The sequence below is a fragment of the Agelaius phoeniceus genome, chromosome 2, assembly GCF_051311805.1.
Source record: "Agelaius phoeniceus isolate bAgePho1 chromosome 2, bAgePho1.hap1, whole genome shotgun sequence".
NCBI lineage: Eukaryota > Metazoa > Chordata > Aves > Passeriformes > Icteridae > Agelaius > Agelaius phoeniceus.
The window spans coordinates 110,699,180-110,726,783 of NC_135266.1; the positions used below are offsets into that span (position 1 = coordinate 110,699,180).

Consider the following 27,604-nt stretch of genomic DNA (forward strand, 5'->3'; position numbering starts at 1 on the left):
CACATGCATCCCTCTGGCAGCAAGGGTGATTTTATTTTAGGATAAAATTGTTTTCACCCACAGACTTTCACACCAGTGGGCATGTGTTCAAGTGGTCCTGGCTAGCTAGCTTTCCTTGGGATGATGGCTGAGAGGGAAGGTGGTGCCAAGGTTTAATTAGGAAGAAGAGGGATGGTGATTATCAAGATTTTTGTTATGTCTTCTGCAAAGTTTTGAAGTTAGTGATCATGTGCTGATTTTAGATGTGCCTTTTTCACTCTTTCTGAGCAGATGGTGATTAGGAAATTTTGCCTCTCTGGAGTATTTCACCTCCATGAGTCACTATCATCTGTTTACTGTTGCATCTCTCTGATCTGGGGGTGATAAAACTTCAGTCATGTCTCACCTTGTCACTGTTGCTTTCTGATGACTTGTGTTTTGATCAAGCTGCCCTCTTCCTAATCCTGGAGCTGCTGAGAAGCTGCATGGAAATGCACCCACATCTTAAAGTAGATGTTGCCCAATTGTGCCAGTCCTGAGTGGCTTCCTCTGGTCTTTCCACAGTCATTCATAGAGTCCCATTCAAGCCTCTTTCAGTGTTTAAATTACAGAACTCTTCAGTGTACAGTCAGAAAAGATGACTCAGATTATCAGATCCCCTCTGCGAACCTTAATTTTATTGCAAAATGAAGAACAGATACGGTTTTTAGGAAATCAGAAAATATGAGGAATTAGAAAGAGAATTGCATTACTTTCCTATCTTTCTAAGACCATTCTTGATTTTAGAGACTACAGTTTTAGAGGCTGCTTCAGTCATCAGTAATAAATTCAAAAAAGACTGGAGCTAAAAGATGGAAGCAAGGAAGCAAGGGGAGTTTCCTGCAAGTAAGATTTATAAATTAATTCAAATGAATGAGACTTCTGTTATGGTCATATTAATGTTTCATGACATAGGGGAGTCCTAATATCTCCATTTTCCCTATTTCCCCATCAGCTCTGGCAAAGTACAAGTGCATATTAAAATGCTGCTACAATTGACAGTGCAAGCATAGCCTAAGAGACTGGCCCACTGGTCTGGATGTCAAGAGGTACCATAGCACAAACAGAACTGTTGAAAATTTAAAAAAAAAAAAAATTAAAAACAAACTCCCAAAAAACCAACCAAACAATATCAAAACAGACAACAACAACAACCACCAAAAAAGCCCAAACAAAGAAAAAACCCAAACCAAAAACCCCCAAAAACTTTTCCTGTGTTGTGTGAAAATCCAAATAATGTAATGGGATTTATAGCAAAGATAAATACTGTGAATGCACAAACCACTAAAATTACATCTTGAGTATTTCTCTTTCTGACTCTTAATGCTCAGCAGGCTGTTACATCTGTGGTTTTTTCTAAGCTCCCTTGCATCCCACATAAAAATTCACTATAAATTTATTTCCAATCCTGTCAGGTCTCACTTTCATTATTTTCTGGAACATATTTCTCCCCTATGAAGTGTTGTTTAGCTGAATTGAAAAGTTCAGATAAATGCACAGACTTTAAAAATAGAAGCATTTCATCATGTTGAAATCAGGCTGTTGTCATTTTTAGAAATGCTCATTTAGTACTAAAAGCTTTTAAGAATGCATGCAAAAGAAAATCTAAAATGCAAAAAGCTTCAATGTACTTTAAAATAAGATGGATTTGGAATTTTTTTTCCTTGAGTGTTAAGATAGTATCACATTTTTATTTTCAAGAAATTTGCCATAAAAATGGAAAATCTTAAATCCTTGTCAGGGCTACTTATTCTCTAGTTTTTTTTACAAACTTTGATCCAAATTAATAGGTAGCGAGATTGGGATTGACTTTGTGAACTTACATTTGAAGTTAGGGCATCTAATTGGTCTTCTGGGGTCTTGCTAAGGAGCTTGTCTTCAAAATCTGGATTCCTACGAGACCAATAATGCAACAGGCACACAGGTAAGTGTTTTACAATAAATTTTTTTCAAAAAGAATGAGCAGTTACTTATGAGAATAAGTTCAGGCATGTCAATGCCACATGATCAACTTCCCCATGAATTTGAATGCAAATAACTTAAAAGACAATAGTTATCATTACTATTATAAGTGTAAGTCAAATAAATATCATATAAGGTTATATAGTTTAATGTTGTGTGAACTCTGCAAGAAGTTCAAGGCCATAATCTCAACATGAAAAATAGATTCACTAAAGTTACTGTGTTTCTTCCTTGCCTGCTTCATGGGCCAAATCTTGAAAACTATGGAAATTTCAAGCAATTTCAAGCACATCAGATTTCACTCACTGTAAACTCATAAATATGTGATTTTTACCAGCACAGCCTTCAGTGCATGCAAGAGAACCAGAGCATTCCTTATCCCCCCTCAATGTCTTTTGTAAAAGCACCTCCTCTGAACACAGAACCTGATTTCTAGGGATTCATTCCATCCAAAGGCTATTTTATTGAATTATATACAGTAATTTTGGTGAAGTTTGAGCTGCCACAGAAGGACCTCAGCTTTGAGATTCATCATCTCTTCAGGTAGAAACTGCCCACAGAAGTATGCTGAATTTATCAATGTTAATTACATTAATGCTTACCTTGGCAAGGAAACAGAATGTATACATGGATATTGGTGAAAAAATCATAAAGCACACTCTCCTGTAAAGTAGGTCACATGTTAATGAGCTAAACCTAGCCCCAAATACACACAAATATATGTAGCTTTGAGCAAGACTTTGTTGAAGTCAGCAGGACTACCCAGCATGAAGTCAGGTATTTAAGTATGAGGACCTTGCTGTGTTGGGATTAGAGTTGCAACTCTAGGATCAAAAAAAAACCCCAAAAAAAACCCCAAAAACTGCTGCCTCTTTTTGTTTTGTTTTTTTTTTATTCCAAGGATTAAAAAAAAAAAAAAAAAAGTTGAATTTGAAACCCATGATATTTTCATCAGGAATAAACAGGACAAATCAAATATGTTTTATTTACATTCAGGCACTCTGCTGTCTGAAGGTGAACCTGGTTACATCAGTTTACAGTGAACACACCCTGTGACGAGATACTGTGATTTCAGTGCTGATATTAAAAGGAAATATTACTGAGGTTGTGGCAAAAGTTTGCCAGTCAATCCATGTTTCTAGGATTGCACTATTTCTGGAACAGATGTTTGCCACCTACATAGATCACCTTGTAATCTATCATTGTACTTACCCTTTGCAAAATAAATTTCTTAAGAAGACTGTATGAGAACAACTGAGAAGTTACAATAGTACCTCAGTTTACTGGCAGGTGTAAACATCCCTCACAAAGGATAACTCTTTTAAAAAAATAGATATCACTTCTAAAATACTACCAGGTGCTGTAAACAGAGAATTGTGTGAAGTAAACAGAAGTACACACAGATACACTCTCCAGCTCAGAGCATCATGTATCACCACAGATTCTTTTAATCCCACAAAACAGAAGTGCATCCACATTCAGGGAAAAGGGCACAGCCAGCTGGTTCTCTAAACAAACAGGGGCTGAGAGAAAACAAAAGTGAAGGGCAGGATCACGCATACAATATGAAAATAACCTTTAGCATTCATGCAGAAAGAAAAAAAAAAGAATTATCCACATTTATCCATTTTGTCTGCTTAGGGCTACAGAGGTTTCACTCATTGCAGGGAAGCCACCTCCCCTTCCAGAAGAACTGAAGTAACATTCCTAGCCCCTGTTTTAAACTAGAAAAAAAAAAGATTCCTTTTGGAATCAAATGCTAATCCTACCATTGATCAATGGACTTTTTTTCTTACACACAGGCAAATGATACAAATAGGGGAAAAAAATTAAATACAGAGCAATTCTTTGTTTTCCTGCTGCCATTCCAGGAATTCAGCATAAATATTTGGATAAAGAAATTAAGTTGCAAAGCCAAATATGAATCAAAATAAGGACATCAGGAAATATCAATAATCATACTAAGGATACAACACTCTTAATACAACACTCAATAATACAACACTCTTAATCTGGGATACCTCTTTTAACCACAAAATCATTTAAACACCATTTATTTAAGAGGATGGACCTTTTCAGAAGATATTCCATCAAACACAATTTAAAAAAGATTCTGAAGTGTTTGTTTTATGTTTTCCTAGAATTTTCAGAAAATATATCTAACTTGTCTTCACGTAAGATGGAAGTCAAGATATATTTTCCTTCCAGAGTCATAACCAGTATAAGAAAACTGGAATCCTTATTACAATAGGAACATGAAAAATGCCCTGGAGCACAGGGAACACACCCTGTGGAGAAGGTGCCCCCATGCAAGGTCAGGATTGCAGAGAAAGAAGTTTTGGGATTGTGTAAGCGTTTCCTCAGGTTATGTAAAAGAAAAAATAGCAATTCCTGTTGTGTCCTGCATGATGCATTAAATGTGCCTTGAGAATACCTTTGAAAGGAAGGAGATAAGGGAAAATTTTGTTTTGATCATTGGGGAATCTCAACATTAAAAGTGCATCGTGGAGTACACTCAGAAGTGTACTCAGCAGTGTGAAAGCCTCAGCTGCAGCCCAGCTTTAGACACAGGTATGTGAAACCTGAGAACACTGAACTGGGTGAGAAAATCTCTTGCTGGATAAAGCCCAAAAAATATGCATAGTTAGTTAAAGAAGCAAAATCCAGAAAAATGAAAATAAACGGGTTTGGAGAAGAATTTCACCTGAGGGAAACCATGTGACAATATGGCCATAAGGCAGACTGGCAAAGCAGTTCCAACTTCATTTTTTTGTCAAAGCAAGGCATCCCTTTATCCTCTGTGATCCTCTGATTTATGTACTGGGTCTAGCAACATAGAGAAGTGATGAGTTTTACAATAGAATTTGAATCCAAAGAAGCCTGATTTCCACATAAATTGCAAGTATAGCAGTTGATTTGGAAGCTGGAATTTCTACTCTGCAATGATTTTATTGCAGTTTTGTTACAGGCTTTACCGCCACTATACCTATCTTGCTGAATCCTGAGTGTTTTCCTGACCTCCAAATTCACAGACAATGTTTTAAAGCACACAAGGCACTTTTGGAAGGTACATAAGGAGAAATTAATTTCTTTGTACTCCCTGCTGCCATTCTGGATAGAAAGACATCATTATGTGTCAGTTTTATGTGCAGAAAGTTAAAAAAAATAATCATGATGGTATGCAAGAGCAGTCTGGTATGTCTTGAAGGTACTGTTTAAAGCATGCAAGTAGGGGAGGAACCACAAGCAGCTCAAGAGCTTCTTCTGGCACAGACTGAGATGCAACTCATGCAGGATGGAATTCAGCAGATCAAGAGAAACCATTGCAGCATCTAATGTGAACAGGATAAAAAAAAGAAAAGAAAGGGGAAAAAAAGCTAAGAAATAGTTTCAAACTAACCATATTTTCAGATTCTAATATTTGTGTTGCCAAACCTGGCCTTGTTAAAATAGATCAACTGCTATCTGTGACCCTACCCTCTATCCTCACAAAGCCACACATGATGGTGCAAAAAGGAACAAAGGAAACATTACAGGTGTTTAACAGGACATGTGTTACTGTTCTAAATCAAAATCAAGGTTAGAAATCTGAAGAGAAAAGGATCCAGCATCCACTGGTATCATTTTTATCTCCCTCTATGGTATTTCTCTCTCATGTCCCACTCCTTGAATTATTTTCATAGTAGATAATTTCTATGTGGGTCTGTATTGATCCTTTTCCTTTCCTTATCTTTCTTTGGATCCTGAATCTCTTTTGTCTGCCTAATCTACCTCACATTAAGATGAATGAATCTCCTCTGCACTATTTGAAAGTAACTTTACTGCCATATGTTGTGAAGTGTAAAACTTTGCTTTAATGCTGCTCCATTGTGAACAGGTTGTTGATTCTGTTATCTTGAAGAGCAGGAGTTTTATTTTCCAGAACAATCTTAAGAGCAAGGACCCACATGTGTCAAAATTCTGTATTTCTTTCCTTACCTGTTTTGCACCTTTGGTAATCTGCAGGAGCACTGTAGCAGGAATATCACCCACCTCATCTAAGAAATTTTATTTTATGCACTTGAAAGCTAGGATTGCCGGCACAAAATATAGCTTCCAAAATTTAAACCTCTATAACTAAAATTTATATAGCAGGAAAACAGTGGAGGTTATACTATTCCTCATTTTTACAGCTGTACAAAGTTGGTAAGAATTCTTATTAAAGGCATGGCCAGCAAAAGGTGGGGAGCAATCAGCAGGGAGACATGAGGAGAGTTACTTATTGCAAAGAAAACAATATAGAGGAAAATAAAATAAGAAAAAGGAAATTTTCTATAGGCTTCCTTCTGACCATTCAAAAAGACTAAGTATACTCAAAAACTGGAAACTCCTTTCTTCTAAGCACCAAGCATACTGATTAGGATCAAGGAAAATGTTATAGAATTTTGATTTGTGGATTTAAATAAAACCAAACTCAAACCTCCAAATCTTCCAGTTGTTCAAAAAACATATAAGAGTTCCTTCATTCAACTTTTCCCAAAAATACAAGGCATACATTATTGAGAGACAGAGTATGAATTACACAATATTAGACCAAATCAAACTTTTTAAAATAACTTCTCCAAAAAAGTCAGTTAGAAATTATAATTGAAGCTTATAGGCAACCTTTACTACAGCATTCAGAAACAGAAACAAAATTCAATAAACTGTGGCACCTTTAGCTTGGCAATGTTGCAGTAATTCAGAATTACATATTTTGTTTTTCTAGCACAAGCTGTTTCTCTGTAACTAGTCAAAGAGCAAACAAGCGTCTGCACACTGTATGCCACTCATTTAATTTGTTATGATTGTGGATTACCTCATCAGGAAAGTGAATACATAAGTCATGAAAACACTGGCTGTCATTGAGGGATATGAAATGCACACTGTAAAAATGTTCCATCTGAGTGTGTAGAAGCAAATGTGAGCAAGACACTGCAGAGGCCATGAAGAAAGTAAACTACAGAGAGTGGCATAAGCAAAATAGGAAAGTTTTACAAGACGTGCAAATGGATTAAAAAAGGGCAATTATAGTTTCATTTGTATAGGTGTTTTGAGCTATATCAAAGCATTTTTCTATGGCACAATGAAGAATTGAGGTGGGTAAGACCCCTCATGGGCAGTGAACAGCAGTAATAATTCCATGAATAAAGGATATTTGTCATTCTGTAGGCACATTAAATATTACTGTGTGTAGTCTTTTTTACATTGCCTCTAAAAAACAATAAAGGGGGACCTGTGACAGCTGAGAGGCTAAAAAAAAGCAAACCCAAACCAAAATAATCCTCAAACAAACTAAAACAGTTTTTCAGTTGGCGTACTAGACTGTAAATGTTTCAGCTCTTTCATTTAATGCTGTAATCAAAAAAAATCACTTTCCTGCCCAATTAAGGCAGTGTTCATGGTCACTTGACACAACTACCAGCAAGAATTAAAGATAAATAAATTAAGTTTCTGATTAAAAATGGTAATTTGTCCCCAGCTGGGAAAAATTTGGGAAGCAAAACAATAGAGAAGTTGCAGAAAACTTTGTATATCCCAAACATATAGAATGTTCAGAAGACGTTCAGGCTATTACAGCAGAGCATTGTTTCCCCACAGGACAAAAAACATGAACAGCACTTCATGTAACACAAAAGGTGAAGTCCTCACTATAAAGCACTCAAGGTTCAGATTCTGTAGCTCTTATTCATAGGAATAATCCCACTGGATTCAATCATCAAGTGCTCATTGATGGACAACTCCTGGGCTGGTGGTAACCCTTTCACTTGGCTCCAGGTTTCCCCAGAGCCCAGCCTCATAGCTGCACGTAGAATTGAGCATTACTCTATTTGCATGAGGAAAAGTGTGAAGTTCAAGCTCCAAATAATCCTTTAGCAGTTTCCATGGGTCTGAGGAAGAGCACAACACAAGAGAAAGCTACCTGTACCCTTGGAGATACCTCTCACAGGACTAAGTACTTAAATTCGAGGTCGACACATAGTTGACTTGCATAAATACAGCAAAATAACATATCTAAGGGTCATATTCAACAAGAGAAACAAAATCCCATTTCACAGTTAACAACTTCAACCTGCCAATAACTTAGCTTCAGAAAAGTAACCACTTAATTGAAAGGGAAATGTCTTGACTTCTAAATTCACACGTGAAACATATGATAGGATATTTCAGGATCTGGTTCTTCTGTCACATTAAGAAGTGTTATAAATGACAATATAATTATTGACTTTCGCATTTACGTATTGGCTTTTGCAAGGTGTTATTGATCACAGAGATTCTGATATAGTACAATTTGTAATCCCTCTTTAAATGCTTTGGAGATAGTACAATCTGTCAGTTTTTGTATGCACTATATAGCTTATAAATAGTACTGTGATAAATATTATAGCTTAGAACTTCACATAATAATAAAATAGAGACTATGTACTGATAAATACTTTTATGTGCGTAACTAACTCAAATACTGATGTGAAATAGTTGTGTTGATTCAATGTATTTGTGGACTATCTTATCTGAATGATAACAGTGACAAGAACCAGGACACCAAGAGAAATATTTACTACTGACCCTCCAGTTATCAGGAAGTGTCAAAACAACTGAATGGAGAAGAAATAAAATTTATTGATTTAATCTACAGGATGGCATCCAGACAAGTCAAAGGTTAAAACCAAGTAAAAGAATTCCCAGAGTGTTAACTCACAGGAATGTTTGAATATGTACAACCCTTATTAATAGGCATTTAACCACTGTAATGAAAAATATATAAGAAAATTGTTTTAAGGTAACAGGGTGTTTTTGGCAGATTGCCAACCACCCTAGCTCTGGATATTGTCCCTCTTACCCCTTATTAAACTTTTATAAAAAAATTAAATAGTGAGACTCGTTTTTCAAAAGAAACATTTTTGTTTGTTTCTTTTAATCCACAGCTTAAATACCAAAGCAGAATCTACTACTAAGTCAAATAAAACTCCAGTTTGCTCAGATTATGTAATTTATTCAACTGCCTTTCCTACTCTGTCAATTAGGATAAGTCTACCAATCTTTAACTTCTGAGAATTAAGGCAAAGGGCCTTTTCAAAGAAATTAAAACCATGCAATAATTCCTTGTACTAATACCTATTTCTCAAGTAAAGTGCCAGGAACAGGGTAACAGCACTGTCTGTCTCCTAAATCCTTCACCCACTTGAAATCTTGCCCTTTGCAAGTCAAGGGTTCACTGAAAGGTTAAGTGCCCCAGGAAAAGTGAAAGAGCTACAGCAGAAAGAAACAAGAGCATCACTGACCCAGGTCGTTTTAGTCACTTTGGGAGATGCAGATTGGGATCTAGTCAGGAATGAGCCCTGTTTTCCTGGTGTCGTCCCTTTAAAAGCAGAGCTTGGGTAAGCAAGAAACATCCAGCAAGGCCAGAACTTTGGGAAGTGGAAAAGAAGAATGAGAGATGCTTTGTGACCTTTCCAACAGAACCCATCTGTGCAGTATGGCATGATTATTCAACATTTCCTCTTGGATCACAGCTACTGGGACTTTTCTCTATGATCAAAAGACATGACCCCTTGCTTCATTTTTGATTGAGCTGCCTTAGAGACTCTTGTGGTGCAAAGTTTAGGAAGGAGAGTGTTTCCTCTCTCATCACTGCATAAGATGTCTGTAATAACCTTGACAATTTTAAGATGTTTTCTTAAAGAAAGAAAAAAAAGAAAAATTATGTTTTTAGGCAAATTTTTTTGCATTTTAGGGAACTGTTAATCCTGGAGTACATTTGGAGGATAAGAAATGTTTAGGTGGTTGGGTGCCAGGGTTTTTAGATTCCCTTGTGGTCTTGGGCCCAACAGAGAAACTCTCAGTGGATCAGAAAGATAAGTAAATGCTTGGTTGGTGAAAAAAATAATTTATATTTACATGAACCATAGTTAACTATTTCTTCATCATAGAAATTCAGAGGCATCATTTGCACTATTCACTTAATCTGCTGAGTAGTTTGGGCAGAATATCATGGGAAATGATTCTGTATCAACTTTTCCCTCTAGCACCATATTCCAGAAGATAGAGGATACATAAATTCCTAATTGTTTTTCTTTACATTGTTCAAATTTTCTTCCTTGATGATGCAAATTAGACATACAGAGAAAAATCATATAATTTCAAGTAAAAAAAAAGAAGCAGTTGTGAAGAACTCTCTCTTTGGATTAGCATACAGAATTCAATGAGGTATGAATTTGTATTTCACTTTAGGGAATAGCTGTTTGATTATTTAAGGCCTGTGATGGCCCAAAATCTGCTGTGCTGACCCAGGCAGAACTGGTGATCCAGCTTCAGCAGATTACTTAGAAAAATTTGGTTGTAAATCTGATATCAGCATAGAAATCAATTGCCCTATTTAAAAAAGAGCACACAAAAATCTTTAGTATTACATCACAATTATAAAATATTTTTATTTTTCTCCTATTTTCTGTTACTGCCTTCTGAATAATTTCTTTCTTTGGCTCAGTGGGTCTATTCCTTTTGAATTAGTACACTATTTTCTTAAACTATCCCTGAAATTTGACTGGGATTGTAGAATATAACAGTAAGTCCTTTATTATAATTTAAACTCCTACCAGTATTTAGATGGAGTTCTCTTTAATGTTCTACTTGAGCTTTCCATTTAATCTCATTCTACCTCCTATATTTAATTTAAAGCAAAATTATCTTTCATAATGATAAGCTGGGGGAACCCATCCCTCTCTACATGTTGTAGCTTTTATCATCATTTAGAGCTACGCAGTAAAATGTTTTCCTTAGATGAAGCTGAAAACACTTTAGAACATAAAACCAGAACCAAAAATAACAATAAAGGCAATGACTTGAGGATAAAATACAGTCCTAAAAGGCAAAAAAAAAAAAAAAAAGCTAAAACATTTCAACTCACAGAGGAGAGGAGACAGAAAAAGAGTAAATCAACTCCAAGTATAAAACTTTCATTTACTTGGAGAAACTTTTGTTAAACAAAGAATGTATTTGCCTAATTCAAAATATATGCAAATTTAAAGTAATTTGCCAAATGGTAGAATCTTTTCTTTTTAACATGTCTTGTTTATATCATTATATATGAAATAGTTTACAAAACATTTACAAAAAATCGGTCTGGTGGATCATCGCAGCTCTTCAGTTCAAAATAGAAATCTAACACATGTCCACCTAAACCCTCCTCTGCCCAGTCCTTCTCCTGCCATAATTCATAGAATTCAGTTCTTGTATTTAGCAAACATTTAAAAATTACATAGAAAGAATATAAATTATAACTCCCCTTGCAATAGAGCAAACTGAAGATCAATTTCAATGGAACAGATCACAATGAATGTCTGTTTTTTCAATGACTGGAACATTGAAGGACAACAATATTTTACAGTAAACATAAAAAAAAAGTACACTTTTTTTTTGTTTTCCCTCTTTAAAATAATAAAAATATTTTCTAGGTTATTTATTTTCAAGGAAGAGCTTCGATAGAATTTTATTTAGCTGAATGCCAATAAATCAGCAACAAGTTGGAACCAACAAAACACACTAAAGCTGATGCTGCTGCACTAAAGAAATCTCAGGAAAAACATCATCTGATGCTCAAAAAAAATTACCTAATACAGAGGAGATTTCAGAGCCCAACATTAACACCCAGATGGAAGCATCTCTGTGTATGAACCTTATTCTGATGAGTGGGACTCGCTGGGAGTGAGAAATTCACTTGTTTGCAGTATTTGTCGTATCAAGTTGTTTTAGCACGGTGCCTCTTGCAGTCCTACCTCTCAGTCTAGCATCTACCAAAACCTCACCTTGCATTTTCATTCACTGTCCTCAGGCTGATAACACAATGACACTGCTGGGGGGAGTGGCACAGATGCCAGGTGGCAGATGAGGAATTCTAGAGGAGTTTGGATGCAAGAAGGTCACTAGAATTGATATACGAAATAGGAACTGTGCATTTGAGGTTTAACTTTGACATACATGTGTTCCCTGATTAATCATCATCTTGAGTGATTACTACTGAAAGAAAACTGAAAATATTCAAACATTTGATATTTGTTTCATTTGTAAATATTCATTCTGGCAACCCAGTTTGCTGGGATGTTTGGAGGGGAAAATGACATTTGGGGTGCAAAATAATTAAATTGACTTTGGTTAAAACTTCAGTGAGTAATTGTAGAGCACCTCTATTAGCATTTGTTCAACTAGAAAGGGAAACCTAATTTCCATACAAAAGTCTTTCAGATGAAATAAAAAATCATGAAAGTTAATAGTAAAGAGATACTAGTACTAAAAAGATGATGCATACTTTTTTTAATTAAAAGAGCAATGCGTAATCAAAGCTGAATTCCTCCTTTTGATCAAAGGAAAGTTTTGATTGTTTAATGTCAGCATAATTCTACATTTGTGTGATGATTATTTAAAATTACTATCTTCTATGTGAGAAAAATAGCTGGATATTATTAATATTAACAGCTCTGTATATACATATTGCTTTAGAAAAATGAAAAATTAAGATAAAATTTTAAGACTACACATTTTTACTTGGATGTATGTATTAAAAAATAAAATTAAGATTCCCCATTTTAAAGGATTACTGTACTACAAAATACTTTTCAGAAAAGTAGAATATCTACATCAGTTTCCTTGACCATGACAGGACCAGACAATTTTATTAATTCATCACTTCCCAATTTTTTGCAAAAGTTTTGGGGTTTTTTTTCAGACCAACAGGTTGAATTTTACCTTTTATTACCTCCTGTCTGATAGATACTACTTACCCAGCAGTGAATACTCACCACTAAGTGATGAACAATGCGTAGTGCAAAAACCAATGTGAAATGTTGTCAGAGCCATAAATAAAACCAAACTATGTTCAAAATATCAAAGGAAAGTTGAATACAAGATTTATAGAGAAGAATATCACTTAGCCCTTAGAAATCTCTATTTTATTGAAGTAAAGCCCACAATTGTAAACATACTCTGCCTTCTTATGCCTGTGTGTGTATGCAATGTCTGCTTACCTCATTTCCATGACACATCTATAGAAAAGCAAAGTTGAATTTTCTTTATGAGAGTGGAGGGACTGAAAAGAAAAATTGTAAAAAAGCATGTCACAAATGCTTGCCAGCAAGTAGTTCATAAGAAGCAACTAGTAAGCAAATCATAATTGTAGTCACAGGACATGTTTATTTTCTGGTTTTTGCAGGAAAGAGGTTCTCACAAAAAGCTGTTGCAAAAAGCTGAACCAAGAGATGGTCAATGGGACCAGAAATAAAGAACATTGCACAACATTCTAGATGGAAGTGCAGCTGCACAGCTCACATCATAACTGCTCTAGGAACCTGACACATTAACTTTTTGTACTTTAACTCTCTAAGCCAGGTCACAATTTAGAGGCTGTCAATTCACTAAGTTAAACTTTCAGCTGTGGATTTTGACCAAAATATTTCTGTGCCTCTTCAGCCCTTCTTGCAGGATGGTAGGGATTATCTTAAAGGCTTTCAGCACAGAAATCCACTATCTACAATCCCAGGTCACCATGTTTTTATCCAGCCCTTTGGTACCTTTCATTACATCTTGTACTCTTTAAAAATAGAGACAAGACTGAAAAAGTAAAAAATGGTTGTCAAAGGTGCAGTTCTGAGAAGGTCCTGCTTTGCAAACAAGAACCTTCCTCCCTAGTAACATGATTGCCAATGCTTGATGAAGAAGTCCTAAGGTTGTGGCTCATGGTTAAGTAAGGCTAGTCTCAGATTGATCCCAGTAATAGAACAGATATCTTCTTTAAATATGATGTAGGAAAAATAAGGAGAGCAATTGTTCAAGAAATTAGATTTGAATGTCCTGCTTCATCCCTCTCACAAATGCTGACATCAATTTCTTGATCCATAAAAGTATTCAAATTATTTAAACATATACTTCAATAACACAACATTCTATTCTGAATATAACAAAGAAGTTATTTATAAATATTTTTTTTTCCCTGAGCAGTCCTTGACAAGTCACCTTTCTTTCTCACCTGCTAACAAGCTTCTGGCAACTCAGTGTCTTGCAGAGTAGAGGTTTTAGAGTTACTCCTCATGTACTTTTAAAGGTTGTAAGAAGAAGATTTTGACCCTTGCTATCCCATTAAGATAATTAGTCAATTCTGAGCAGCAGCATCTATAGGTTGTCTGTTTTTCAACCCCAAGCATCCCTGGCAATGTATGAGATTCACCCATAACATTCAGACTGTCCTTTTCTATGTCAGTATACCTTACTCACACTAAGAGTCTCTTAGAAATAATACGAAATATATATTAATATTATTAGAAATTAATAGAAATATATAGCAATATTAATAGAAACAATATGAAATATATATATATTATATTTATATAATAAATATAAAATTCTCTGAAAAGGTGATTAAAAGCAATGCTTCTCTGGAAGTTTTGAAGAAAATAAAAACGAAAACAAACCCTAAACCAAAACTCACACCACCCTGAAACACAAAGCTTTCTCTTTCTCCTCAAAGAGTTTGAAGCCTATGCTCGAGTTTGAATTCTGGTAAAACAGACATTTATTTTATCCTATTGCTATTCCTTGTGAAGAGCACAGGCAGAACTAGAACCCTAAGAGCTCCCTCCTATCTCAGCTGATTGTGAAACTGGACTGTTGTCCCCTGTGAACACTTTGTGGGCAAACTGAAGGTGAAGTGATGGTAGGAAGGGTGATGGCACAAGGCCTGGTATTGAAGGACACCTTCCTTCCAGCATGGGCATTAAACTTGATTTGGAAACTCCCTCTACATGAGGGAGATTAAGCTTGAATTCCCTCAAGAAGAGGAAAAGCCTCTTGACATCCAGCTCCAATTTCCAGGCAGGTAAATAAACAGACTAAAGTTAAACAGCAAGCCTGTTAATGCTGACACCATGTTAGCTGCATAAACTGATTTTTCAGAAGCTTCTTGACAGCATCTTTTGAGCTTTAAGCATATTTGCAAAGTCTGAGAAATATGCAGATCTGGCACTGGACTGCTTAAACTCTATCAAGTTCCTTAAAAAAGCAGCTCGAGAACTTGAAAAGTTTTCATGGTATGACACTTAAAAAAACCTTGCAGGTTGCCTATGGATCTACACATTTGTATACAAAATAAAAAGACCACAAGTCCTTTCTTAATACAAGTTTCAGTCCTTCTACAGTCCTCAGTTGCTTTTTATTTTATAATAAACACACATGGCACTGAACAAAAGCTTTTAACTCTAAAGAAAAAAAAATCTTTAACCAGACTCTTTTACTTCATTCCATGGTATTTGTGCTCCCAAATTACTACCACACTGAAAAAACCCAGAAAAATTAGCTGACACAAAGTAAAGTCATTATGATATGGCTCCTGCATTTTGAGGCTGAGAAATTTCTGTAACTATAAACAGAAATGCACCAAAGCAGGATAGAAATATGCAAGCATAAATATTTCAAGATTGCTTGCTGGTCTCCTCTGTCCATCATCCTTTCTTATCCATCAAATATCAGCAGAATTCATCTCCTTTTTAGGGATTCTACCATTCTCTAGGAGATGCTACTTAACTCCAGGATGTCAGTCAGTGGACTTGTATCTGATAAATAAAAACTCCATGGCCTTCAGAGAGCTCTCTGAATAAAAATAGGTCCTTCCCTATGGAAAAAATACAGGATTATTACTCTAAACTATTTTGAAGATTTGGCTAGAAACTGATTAAATCTTCCTGAAACATTTCTTTTATATAGCAGACAAAAACATTTGATCAATTTATAAAGAAATAGAGATTCCAAAGGCAAGATTATATATTTCCCCATCATTCAGTTATTTTTCTGCATTGTACTTCAACAGATAAGTTTTTATGCATTTTTCAGCTTGATCTGAAAAAAATCCAGAATGAGATATTTTCCACAATTGAATAAAAGGCAAATGAGATTTCACATTGAATGTTTTGCCAAAATCAATGAAAACTACACCAACGATTTTGTCTTTCAGGATCACTTAGTTTGTGTCATTAGCAACCCTTAAAAGAATGGATTTTGTGTAGCACATTGGCTGTGATCCATACAGTGGAAGAATAGGAATTGAAAATAGCTCTCTATTTAAGAATGCATTAAATTGATTGCAGTCAAGTTCCTTGATCTTTTAGGCACAGGACTGCAATTATAAAAAATTAAATTAGCTAATTAATACATTGGTAGTTTAAATTATGCCCTTCCATGAAGCAGTTGAGACCTCATGGAAGGCAGACAAGTGCTCTCTGTACTCATGGTTTTGAAGCTAAACATCTCAATTTATGGAACAAAGAAAGAGAGGGAAAGCTTGTATCTAAGCCCTGATATCAACACCCTGAAAAAGACTGAGAAGGAATCTCCTCCATCAATGTACTGAGCTTCTAAAAGCCCCAAATGCCAGTACATTGAGTACCTTAATGTAGAAGGGGGAGCTGGACCTAGAGGAAAGATGTGAATACAAAGAAATTTTCATTAAATAAAATATTCTGGAAGATTTGACATGATATTCAGCCAGGACCCAGTGGGACACTGGAAAGGTGAATATCACACCAAGGAAAAGGGTGACTATTGGTTTTCTTGTATAGCAATTATGAATTATTATTAATATCATCAATGCCTTTCTTTATTAATTTGGCCTATTATATCAAATAATGCATAATTATTATTGGATTAATGGTGTATGCTATTATACTGTTAAAATATTAATTTCCTCATATAATATTTTATTTCTTGGGTGAGGTGTGTTTTGTCATCAAACTCTTTTGTGCTGTGATTCAGCATTCACCAAAAGTCAAGGTAATCAGACTAAATTTGCCCTAATTTCTGCTACTATTACAATTGGATGACAATGGTCAGGATGACAAAGGAAATGGATATATTTCTTCCTGATTCCAAGTCTTTATATGCTAAGTTGTCAAGTTCTGTGTTTTGGAAGGAGGCTTGTTTGATTTCATTCTTAGAAATCTTAAAGAGAGGAACAAAGAGGGGAAAAAGTTACCTGAATTCTACTGAAAGAAACCTGGTTTGCTTCATCTAAGTAGGTCTTTCATTCATCTTCTATCTGAAACAAATGCATCCAATTGGCTTGCTGCTCACCAGTGCTATTTTACAGCATGAACAAGAACTGCAGGATAAGATTTGGTTGTTTTCTTCTGCTTGTGGACTGACAGCAGACCAAAGCTACACATACATAAAATACTTTACAACAGAGTGGCTTTAAAATTTAATAAGACACAGTGAATAGACTGAATACATTATTGAACACAAATAGCCACCCAAGATCCAGTGCACATTGTTAAGAAGGTGACAGAGGGAGGGAGGGAAAAGAGAGATTAAAAAGTAGGGTAGCAATGCCAGTTAGGACAGGCAGAGCTAGGGCCATATCTTCATGTCTGACTTAAGAAATTTAATTTTATAATGAAGACAAAATATTAAGCTCAGTCTGGAAGCTCTTCAGTCAGCAGAAAATACAACTTCCCCAGATAAAAATCTGAAGAAGATATTGACTATATGTTGTCTATACAGACACACACATTTATGTCTCACTGTACAGGAAACTGGTATCATTCTCCAAAGTGCCAAGTTAGACATGATTTCCAGAATTAAAAATGTCTTTCTGCCCATGGAATACAGGGCCAATGATGTGGAGAACACCAGCAAAGAATTAGCCATTGACCTTGTACTGTCTTTATTTGGACAGGCTAGTTAGTGATATTGCTTCTAGCAAATGGGTCATCAAGATTTACTAGCAAATGGAAGAAGGGGTGATGATAAGCTTCTACATAAATTTCTATAAAAAGCACTATTTAAAAGCAGTTTATTTAAATTCCTCACAACAGGGCTGTGGAGCACTACAGGAGGTATTACAGAGAGAGCACCGCATCCGTACTTGGCAATTCCGAGGACTGACAAAGTGGCAACAGCAGGAATACCTCATTTATGTCATTTTCCTTAACCAAATTGTCTCCCTCAACACTAATCTCTGTCAAGTACTTCACATCTTTAAAGAAAGGGCTGATAAAAGAAAAATATTTCAAGTAAATTTCTTCTTTGAGGCCGTGTTCTAAAACAGCATTAAAAAGCCCTGAAAAAACAAGGTCCCTTCAAGATCTGTTTCTTGAATGATCTTTAACTGAAGACCACTGGCAGGTGAGAATATCACATTTCATAAAACAAGGTACTCACCAGTTCAAATATATCCAGGCTGCTACACTTGTATGTAGTGTAACAATGGCACATCAGCCTGGAAGCTGAGAACACCTGGAATACCTGGAATAGTTCCCTAGAAATACTTGAATTCAAGATTTGAATGCTATGAATTTAGGATTTGAATGCTCTAATGCTATAAGAGACCAACAAATGGAACAAATGACTCAATGAAACATTAATTCACTTCCTATAGGTGTCCCTCCCCACCTCCCAAGAAGTTAGCCAGTAAAAATACTTCAAGGCAAGTAAATACTGGAGAATGCATGCTGGAAATTAATTTTGACCTTACAACATGCAAGGGTTTCACTTAAGGCCCAATAATCTGTTTTGAATAGAAAAAAAATGACCAAAAGTAGAAATTTTGTTTGCAATGAAATCTAATATAAAAAAAAAATAGACAAAAATACTCTTAGTAAAGAGCATTAACCTGTGTTCCTAATAAATCAACTGGAAGCTAAGAATTTATCAGCAAAATTCCTTATTAAATGATTTTGCAAAATGTTCAAAATCAAGACAGTTTTCTGCTGTTCACAGATAACGCATTAAGGGTAAAATAAAATAAATTGGTTGCATGAATTATTCATCCCAACTGTTTACACAGTTCTAGTCAAACAGTGATTCTGCTCTAGTATTTTTTTTTTCCATTCACAAGCAGTTCACAGAACAATCTGTCCTCTCATAAACCACTATATTTTAAACTGTGCAATTTCTGATTAACAAAATGTCCATGGCCATTCAAATGCATGCAGAGACACAGCATTTGCAGGACATGCTAATAACAAATCATCATGATTTAAAGCCATTTCCAAATTTAGCTTCCAAACTTATTGTTTCTTTAATTGGACACGTTTGGTTTAGGAGTAAGTCATTTTACTGATCTTCACAGGACTTTCAAAGCTGTGTGGTTATGTGTGCACTACAAATATACATGCTATGAGATGTGCAAAGCCAACAGCTGTGCTAACATCTGAGTCTGCCCCTCATCCTCACTAAAAACCTCTCTCCTAGTAATTGCACTAATCCTTCAACTCTAAAAATGGTTATTTGCTTTCCAATATTTCAGAAATTTCTAAAAAGGCAATATCTCTTATTAGAAAATTAAGTATCTCACTCCATGCTGTGTGAACAAACTTTCTTTTATCTAGCCTTTCAAGGAACAGGAAAATTAATATTAACATTGAAAACTTTGCCACGATGAGAAAAGTTTCAAGTTTAAAATGTAGAACAGATCTTTCCTATCCCACAATTAACCAAATAGCATTCTAAGCTTCCAACAGCTGTTTGTTTAATATTAATATCAGCACAGATTTTTACTTTTTTTTCTTTTTTTTTAATTCTGAACTAAGGTTAAAAAAAAAAGTGTTTGTAACCAAGTATTATACCCTTACAAAGGCAGTTAATAATATCATAGTTTCTTATATTTATTAAAAATACCCACAAACTGTAAAATTTGTTGGAACTATTTTCCACAGACACATTGTTTGGACTAATTGAAGCTGTTACTTTCCTACCATAAATCATCAGCCAATTGATTGGCTTTACACAGTGAGGTCCATTCCAGGCCTGAGGCATTAGTGCTTTATGGAAAAGCAGCTGGGCAGAATTGGACATGATATTTCTTTTTCAGACAGATTTTAGAACATTACCTGCATATAAAATTGTTCAGAGGAGTTTTTTTTCAAAGTCCTAAAGAGTAAGAGTTTCCTACTGGCAGGTAAAAGCAGATGAAAGGCAGAGATTCACAATGAAATTACTCACCAATTATAAAACTACTGATAAAAATAAAACTACTCATACAATTTAGAACTTCTTAAGTACAATATTTTAAATTTTATTTTTTTGGGCCATTGTGTCTGTCTTTTAATATACAGCCCCTCATACACTCCATGACAAACAAGCCTCACGTCCACAGCATTTTAGAGAGGAAGGCAAAGGTCACATATCCATTTTCTCAGGTATTTGCTAGCTAATAGATTGAATGCAAGCAATGAAGGGGCTATTATTGACTTGTTTGTGAGCTGCAGCTAAGGAAATGCAAAATTATGAGTATTTCTCTTGAAGAGAGCCACGGTAAGAAGGGGATTGTGCTACAAACACCTTGTTGAGAGCATCAATAAGTGAAAGCAAATATACCAGAATCCTACTACAAATTCCTTGGCAGCCTGCCATGCAAGCAGCCAGTTCTGATGGCTGCAAGGAATGAAGTTGAGAAGCAAGCAAACTAAAGAGTCTGGACAGGAGCCAGATGAGGAATAAGGGGTACATAAGAGAAAGCCACTTCACAGCTGGAAATTGCAAAGGCAAAGTGCCTGTAGTGGGGGGAAAGGCAGGGTCCAGGCACAGCTTTATCTTCCTTTGGCATTTTACCATGCCCCAGGAAGGCAGCAGATAGGATTGTTAGGTGTGGCCAAGCTGACAGCGCAGCTGTAAGACAAGACCAGCACACACAATCTTATCTTGCAGCAAATAATAGCCTGAGTGATATCTGAGGGCTGCTCTGCCAGCTCAGGGATTGCCAGCCAGGGGCTGGTTCTGCTCTTTGGACACAAAATCACTTCTGAAATTCCCATGTGCCCCTTCCAATTGGTGCACACTGTGCTAGGGCTCTCAAGTAGGGGAATATGATAGTGGATGCTGAAGAGCAAAATCACATCAGCTCAGGACTCCCAGGAAAACCTTCCAGGAGTCACTGTTACCATTTGGAGTGATTTTACTGCCAGGATGGAGTAGAATGCTTAGGCACTACTTCTCTAGGTGAGAATGTCCTTAAGTGGTGAGGAAGTGTTGGAACCCAGGGCATCCCTCTGGCTGTCCTGAGCAGCCAAGACCCCTGCCAGGGGGCTCAGAGACCCTGGCACAGAGCCCAAAATGCCTGTGGGTTTGATTATCACCCATGGAGAAAATTACCAACCTTAGATGAAGATCTGCAAGCCCTGGCAGTTTAAGTGGAATGACAGTGAATTTATCACGGGGTGGAAAAGTAGATTTTGGGGTTTTTAGAATGGGGGTTCAGGGGGCAAGATGGAGGGATCTGGGCATGTCCAGCCTTTCTCCTTCTTCTTCTTGGCCTCCATCTTCTGCTGTGATGTTGGCACTTTTAGATTGGTTTAGAGTAGAAGCTCACTGTCTAACATAGGGGATAGGTATTGGAAAGTAATTGTAAACATTGTACATGTAGTTTTTAGGATAAAGACATAACACCGCCCCGGGGGCAGAGAGAGTGCCTTGGACTGTCTTGCTGAATGGACCTCAGCTGGACAAGAGACAAAATTTTATAGATAAGGAACAATAAACAACCTTGAGACTGAGAAATTAAGAGCCCTGACTCCTTCCTCAAGTGCTGGGCTGGGAAAAGAGACTTTCTAACACACCTTAGGTCACTCTGACCAGTGAGAGATCCCAAGAATGAAGTTGCTCCATCTTCCAAAAATACACTCAGAAACTGTGACTGTGTGGACTTCAAAAGTCACTTAAATATTTAATGCAAAAAAACTTCTTTATGCACAAACAGTATCAGAATGTTTATGTCATAACAAAGGCCAGGAAGTGGGAAAAAAACCCCACAAAAAATCCAAGGGGTCCAGCATCAACCCCAACTTCTCTGCTCATCAGGTTTTTTTCTACTACATGTTCTACAATTCTGAACACACTTTAACATTTAAGCAAGGCAAATGAACTTTGAGGTTTTGCATATAAAAAAGGTGTAATTAGGGCCTTTTCCTCATTCAACAGCTGCTGGTTGGAGACTTATTTTTGAAGCCAGGGTCAGTAGGGTAACAGCACTTCCTGAACAGAAATAGCTGATTCTCCAGAATGGGGCAGGGAGGAGTAATAACTTGATTTCTCAAGTCTTTTCCCTCTAGATAGGATGCATTTGGCTTCAAAGAAGTCACACTGATGTAAAATTAGCACAAGTGAGAGAAAAAAAAAGTGCCACTTCTATCTGGAAGATTGCAAATTATTATATTACTCAAGAAATCCCAGAGACATTATAATAATGGGATCCACCATGAATTACCCAGCAATTCCTTTTATCTTCTATTAAGGCAATTAGGGAGGGAGAGAGAGAGAGAGAGAGAGAGATCTGTTCTTGTTTTAGAACTCAACAGGCTGCAAGTCCCTGCACAGAAGCTGAAGCAGTCCTGGAGGAACAATGATTCCATTCCTCCCATGAACGAGCCAGTGTAAGCAAGCCACATACAGAAATAAATTACTTGGTCTGGAAAAGCATTAATGTGCATTGATTCCTCTTTTCTCATTAAAGGAGAAGGAGGGGGAGGAGAAGGACTGAGGTGTAATTGAAATTGGAGATGAAAAAGTTTGCCTGGATGTTTGCTCAGGAAGACAACCCAGGGTACACCTGACCCCTTCTGAGCTGAGTCACAGCCACAGTACAATGCAAACATTTTCTGACTTAGCTCTTTGAACAGAACAAAGCAGAGACATTAATAACTGAAATGATTATCACATATTCAGAGTAGGATTTACCTGCAGCAGGTATGTCACACCGAGAAGTAGTCACTTTTAGAAAGGTGAATTTCACTCAATACATGCTGATTACCACCAAGAGTAGTCCCATAAATTTTTGGGGTTTATTTCACTACTACTGCCTGGGAATGCCTGGAGTAATTCTGACAAAACCAGGTTCACAATCATTGACCTATGCATGATGTACCATGTACTATGTATGCTGCTATAAATAATTCCATTTTGTGTTTCCTCTTTTGAATTTTGCTATTCTTTACATTTACAAGCAAGTAGGAATTGTGAAACCTTTAATCAAATCTTTAATCTCTAAAAATTTAAAATTGAAAAATCTTTAAAACTAAACCAAAATTAATTTGCCTTTTTTTACTGGTGCTGCCTGTTGCTGCTGTATTCATTGCTATCTGATTCACCTACATACCTGCTCCTAGACTTCATGAACAATAATGCCAGGGATACCAGAAGAGGGTTCAGAGCATGGTTTTGGACTGTTCACATTCCCATTCCTTTAGATTGTGGAAGGAATCATGCTGTACCTCTGGGAAACACGTTTTGCTCCTTTGTGCTGCACAAATGTAACGTGGCTGTAAACTGGAATAGCTTCAGAACACCACACAAAAAATGTCACATGATGAAGAAGGGAACAGAGGGGAAGGGGGAAGAGAAAGAAGGAGGAGAAAGGGGAAAGAAAAGTTGTTATTCATGAGGCAGCTGACCCTGTATGTCAGCTGAAAACTTTTTTTTTCCTTCTATTTGGTTCTTGTTGCTTGGTTGACATCACTGGATGGAACATGCATTTGCTTGGTCCTACCACAGGCACTGTTCTCATCAGCTCTGATAAATGCTAGGGGAACCAAAGAAAGAAATGGTTTCAGCGCTGCAGATTATTGTTTTAGGTTTAAGAGACAAACTGTGTACTTCCCTGTGTGACCTTAAAAAGTCATATTTTTGCCCCTTCCAGGCAAAAAGCTGGGGACGAGAGAATAATGGCTGTAATGAACACAAGGTTTAAGCACTCTCCTCTCAACAGTTTTGGGAATGATTCTCACCTCTGCAGCTCTAGTAAATGGTGCAAAATTTAGGAGGTTAAGAGGCATCCCTTAATACACAACAGGCCCTGTTTTATCCCGCAAAATCTGTCAGAGCTTGAGGCAGAAATCATCTGGTTTGTTTTCTGAAAAGTACCACATGTAACAGGTAGTGAGAAAGGTTCTACAAGCAGTGTTAATTAACTGGAGGCTGAAACAATATAAAATGCATGTCTAAATAGACAAGACAATTTCCCCAGATTGTGAACTCCAGCTCACATTTTGAGACTGAGTGCCTGACACTTTCCCTTCCAAATTGTTAATCGCACCACTGGAATGCAATTAGCCACAATTTTACCCTGCACATGAAGGGGTTTCTGCACAATGGGCTATCATAATTTGATCCTGAGGTTTCTGAGGAAAAGGAAGAATCAAACTCTTCCTTAGAAACTAGGAAATAAAAATAAAAAAGGGAGTATTTCTGAAGTTTTGCAAGGGTCGTAGGTCTTCTACTTAAATATATTGTTTAAAACAGAATTAATGTTCTAAGCAAGGAAATTTACCTTCACCACTGATCTGGCTTCAGCTGGGGGGTTAAACCACGATACCCACATCACAGATCCTGCAAAGTAGAATTCAGAAGGTCAGACTTTCATCCTGCAATAGATCTTTCCTTTCATAAGTTCATCAAAGAATATTTTCTTTTTCTTTTTTTTTCCTCCCTGAAACTAGATTTAAGGCTTCTATACAATGTATTGTAGTGTTCCCATTCTTCAGATATTTTTAAAGAACTCGATAGGTTTTGGCCAAAACTCCATTTGTCAGAGGCAGCAGGCTCTATTACTTACTGGATATAAGACATTTAATTAGTGTCTTAAAAGAATTATGAGCAACTCAACCCAAGCTGAATAGAGCACTTCCATTTCTATATATAATAGGCCCCAAACTGATGTAGAGTATGGATTAATCCCTCTCACCATATAAAGAATTGTATTTTTTCTTTGTGTTTTTATACAGTCTTAATAACTTGGCCATCATGCACATGCACACAAAATACTTAAATAGATGTTTAATGGCTAATTCCTTTCCTAACCAAAGTATTGAAGTCATGATGAATACACTGATTTGAACTTGTTCCATTCTCTAATTTGCTCATCTGAAAGAGCTTGAATCATATTCAAAATCCAGTGCTGAAATCTTTATTATTTATTTCAAATACATCATTTACTTTGGAGTTGGCCACTTCTACAAAGACTGTGTGAGATGAACTTCTCCTGACTCTGTGAAAGTCATGGTTGGAAATTCAGACAAAATTTCTATAACAGTACCAGATTATTTCAGGGACTTGGAAATAAATGAACTAGGAGAGCCTGAGGAGTTTGCTGAAGACTTTAGGAGATATTTTGCAAAATTCATTTGCCCACAGTTACAGAAATTCTCCATTAACCATTTTTAACAAATGCTCCACCTATTCTCCCAATGATCCAGCAGGATCAGACTCCACGACTTGCAGCAAGTCCCTGCTACTTCTGCTCCCAGTCTGCATCCTCAAGCTATGAAAATTAAAATTAAATTTGAGACCTTCAAGTCTGTTTTTTCTTGATCCAGCCTGATTCTTGTTAAATTCTTGGTCTTAGCAGCTCTCTTGATCACGGCTAGTGTTTGCCAGAGCCAAGTCATGCTGGCTTCCATTGTAGTTTTGTGGTATGCCATCACTCTCCCAATCATCTCCTGTATTTTAAAGATCAGTGACATCTTTACTTTCTGGTATCTTCACTTTCTGGTATCTTCTCACAGAAGTCACCTGTGTTTGTTAAAAACACATGCATACCAAAAATCACCTTAGAATAGGCTACCTAAAGTTATTAGACATTATATTAAATATGGTTTAGGCCTATCAAGCTCATGATTTGGAAAAGTCTGCCTCAAAATAGTCAAGGTCCAACAGAAGACTGAGGATTATAGAATGGTGCTATTTAGAGAATAAGAGATTAAACTGCAGGAATGAGAAAAACCCTATCAGATTTTGCATATCTGCAAAAGCTGGATTAATCCTAAAACTGTGTTCTTTGTTTCACTTAAATACTCATCATTATTTCTGTTTTAATCTTCTGGTACTTGGGTACTTGGAAGTTTTATATTTTGCTTCCTGTAAGATAGTTTAGCTACATTTATGTTCCTTCTTCCTTTTTTTTTTTTTTTTGAGAGCTATATAAATTGCAAGACATACATTGTATCATAAAAATAATTTGGAGGAGGGTTTATTTAAATATTTGCTTAGCAGTCTTGATAAACATGTGATAATTAAAGTATTCTGAAGGAGTAAAAGCCAATAGAGGAACACTCACTTAATAAAAATGGAAAATACAATCTGGTAGTTATCAATAACTGAATTACTATAGAGTCACACAGTTTTTCCTCACTATCTTTGAGGACTATAAGAACAGTGACATGCAACTGGTACAAGACATAAATTGAGAAGGCAAGGCAGCAAATGGAGAAGATACTTTACCTATAATTCTTCTGTAAACAGCAGCTCTCCAAAATGCATGGAGTTCATTTTATATGACACTCTCTTTATGTTAAGAGAGCTTGGATGACATGAGGGTCACTTGCATTAATGAGCCAAACATGGAGAAACGTCAATCTCTGTTCCTTCATAAATTGTTCACTGGGAGTCAGCTATACTGATTTAAGAAAATGAGCAAAGAAAAGGTAATAAGGTAACAGATGGAGTGCTTTGTTCTCCCTTTTTTTTTTTTTTATTCTAACACTGCTGTGTGTATTACCTATAGAAATACATCAGGCTCACACTGACTTTTTCAAATGAAAGACAGGTTTGCAGCTAACACAAAAAAAAAAAAAAAGAGCAAAGAAAGCAAGCAGAACTTTCTCTGTGGAGTTTTATTTGATTTGGGATGTAGTTCTTCTCTTTCAACTAATACAATCCAAACATGTTGATCTTTAAAAGTAGACTATAAAAGCCTGTCTTTTATGGTCACAAGGCAAAATCTATGACAGCACTTACAATCTTGCTCACTAAAGAAAAAAGGATCATTTCCCACTGTGCTTATCCTATTTTGTTTCACCAGTATTGGCAATAATTTTATAGTAAGAGATATATCTGAAACATAATTCTGTACAAAATGCAGTATATCCACAGTATCCATATTTGCTTTTCCTACACACCCATATTTTTCTTCTTACATAAAATAACCCCCAGGCCACCACATATTTATTTCCAGCAATGCTCTCTTAAAAGCTGCAGGTTTTTGTGTTTCCCAGAGAAGTCCTAACTATGGATTTGAGCTGGATCTTAGGAAGAGTAATTTGATTATACCTGATTTTCTACAGGTTGTGCAAATTGTTATACAGGTTGTGAAATCTGTATCTTTTCAGTTACTAAACTGAATCCTCTTCTAGTAAGGCACGAGTGGGTGCACTGTAGGTGCAATAGAACATTGATGACACAGATGGATGGTAGCAATAAACTGAATTTTGACTTTGGCATTACAGAATTCTGCAATTCTACAGTATTCCACCTGGGCATCTCAAGGCACATCAGCTTTGCTTCATATGTTTCTGCTTTGAATCAAGGAAGCATCATCATGAATAACATTTTACAGGCAAAGAAACTGACAGATTAAAATAATCCAATCCCTAAAAAATTCAGAGCTTTTGATTTGGTCACTATGGCTTGGACATGACCAGGTAAAGACCAGCACTTCCTTACCTGTGTCACCCTGACTTGGAACCCAAATTTTTACATATCAACATAATGCTCACCATGATACGTTAACCATCAGGAATTCAATGGTGTTTAGCTGCAAGAGAGGACATTTCCCCAAAGATTTAAAGCCACATCGATT

At 36.3% G+C, this 27,604-nt stretch overlaps 1 long non-coding RNA gene across 1 annotated transcript; it reads right to left on the reverse strand.

The window, feature by feature from the left end:
* Positions 1 to 396: 396 nt before the first annotated feature.
* Positions 397 to 26,479, reverse strand: LOC143693491 (uncharacterized). The gene is made up of 6 exons (XR_013181195.1): positions 26,248 to 26,479; positions 25,317 to 25,539; positions 24,299 to 24,357; positions 23,129 to 23,307; positions 1,842 to 1,911; positions 397 to 648 (listed from the first exon to the last, which is right to left on the reverse strand). It is a non-coding gene; the product is annotated as an uncharacterized LOC143693491 (long non-coding RNA).
* Between the last annotated feature and the right edge of the window lie 1,125 nt (positions 26,480 to 27,604).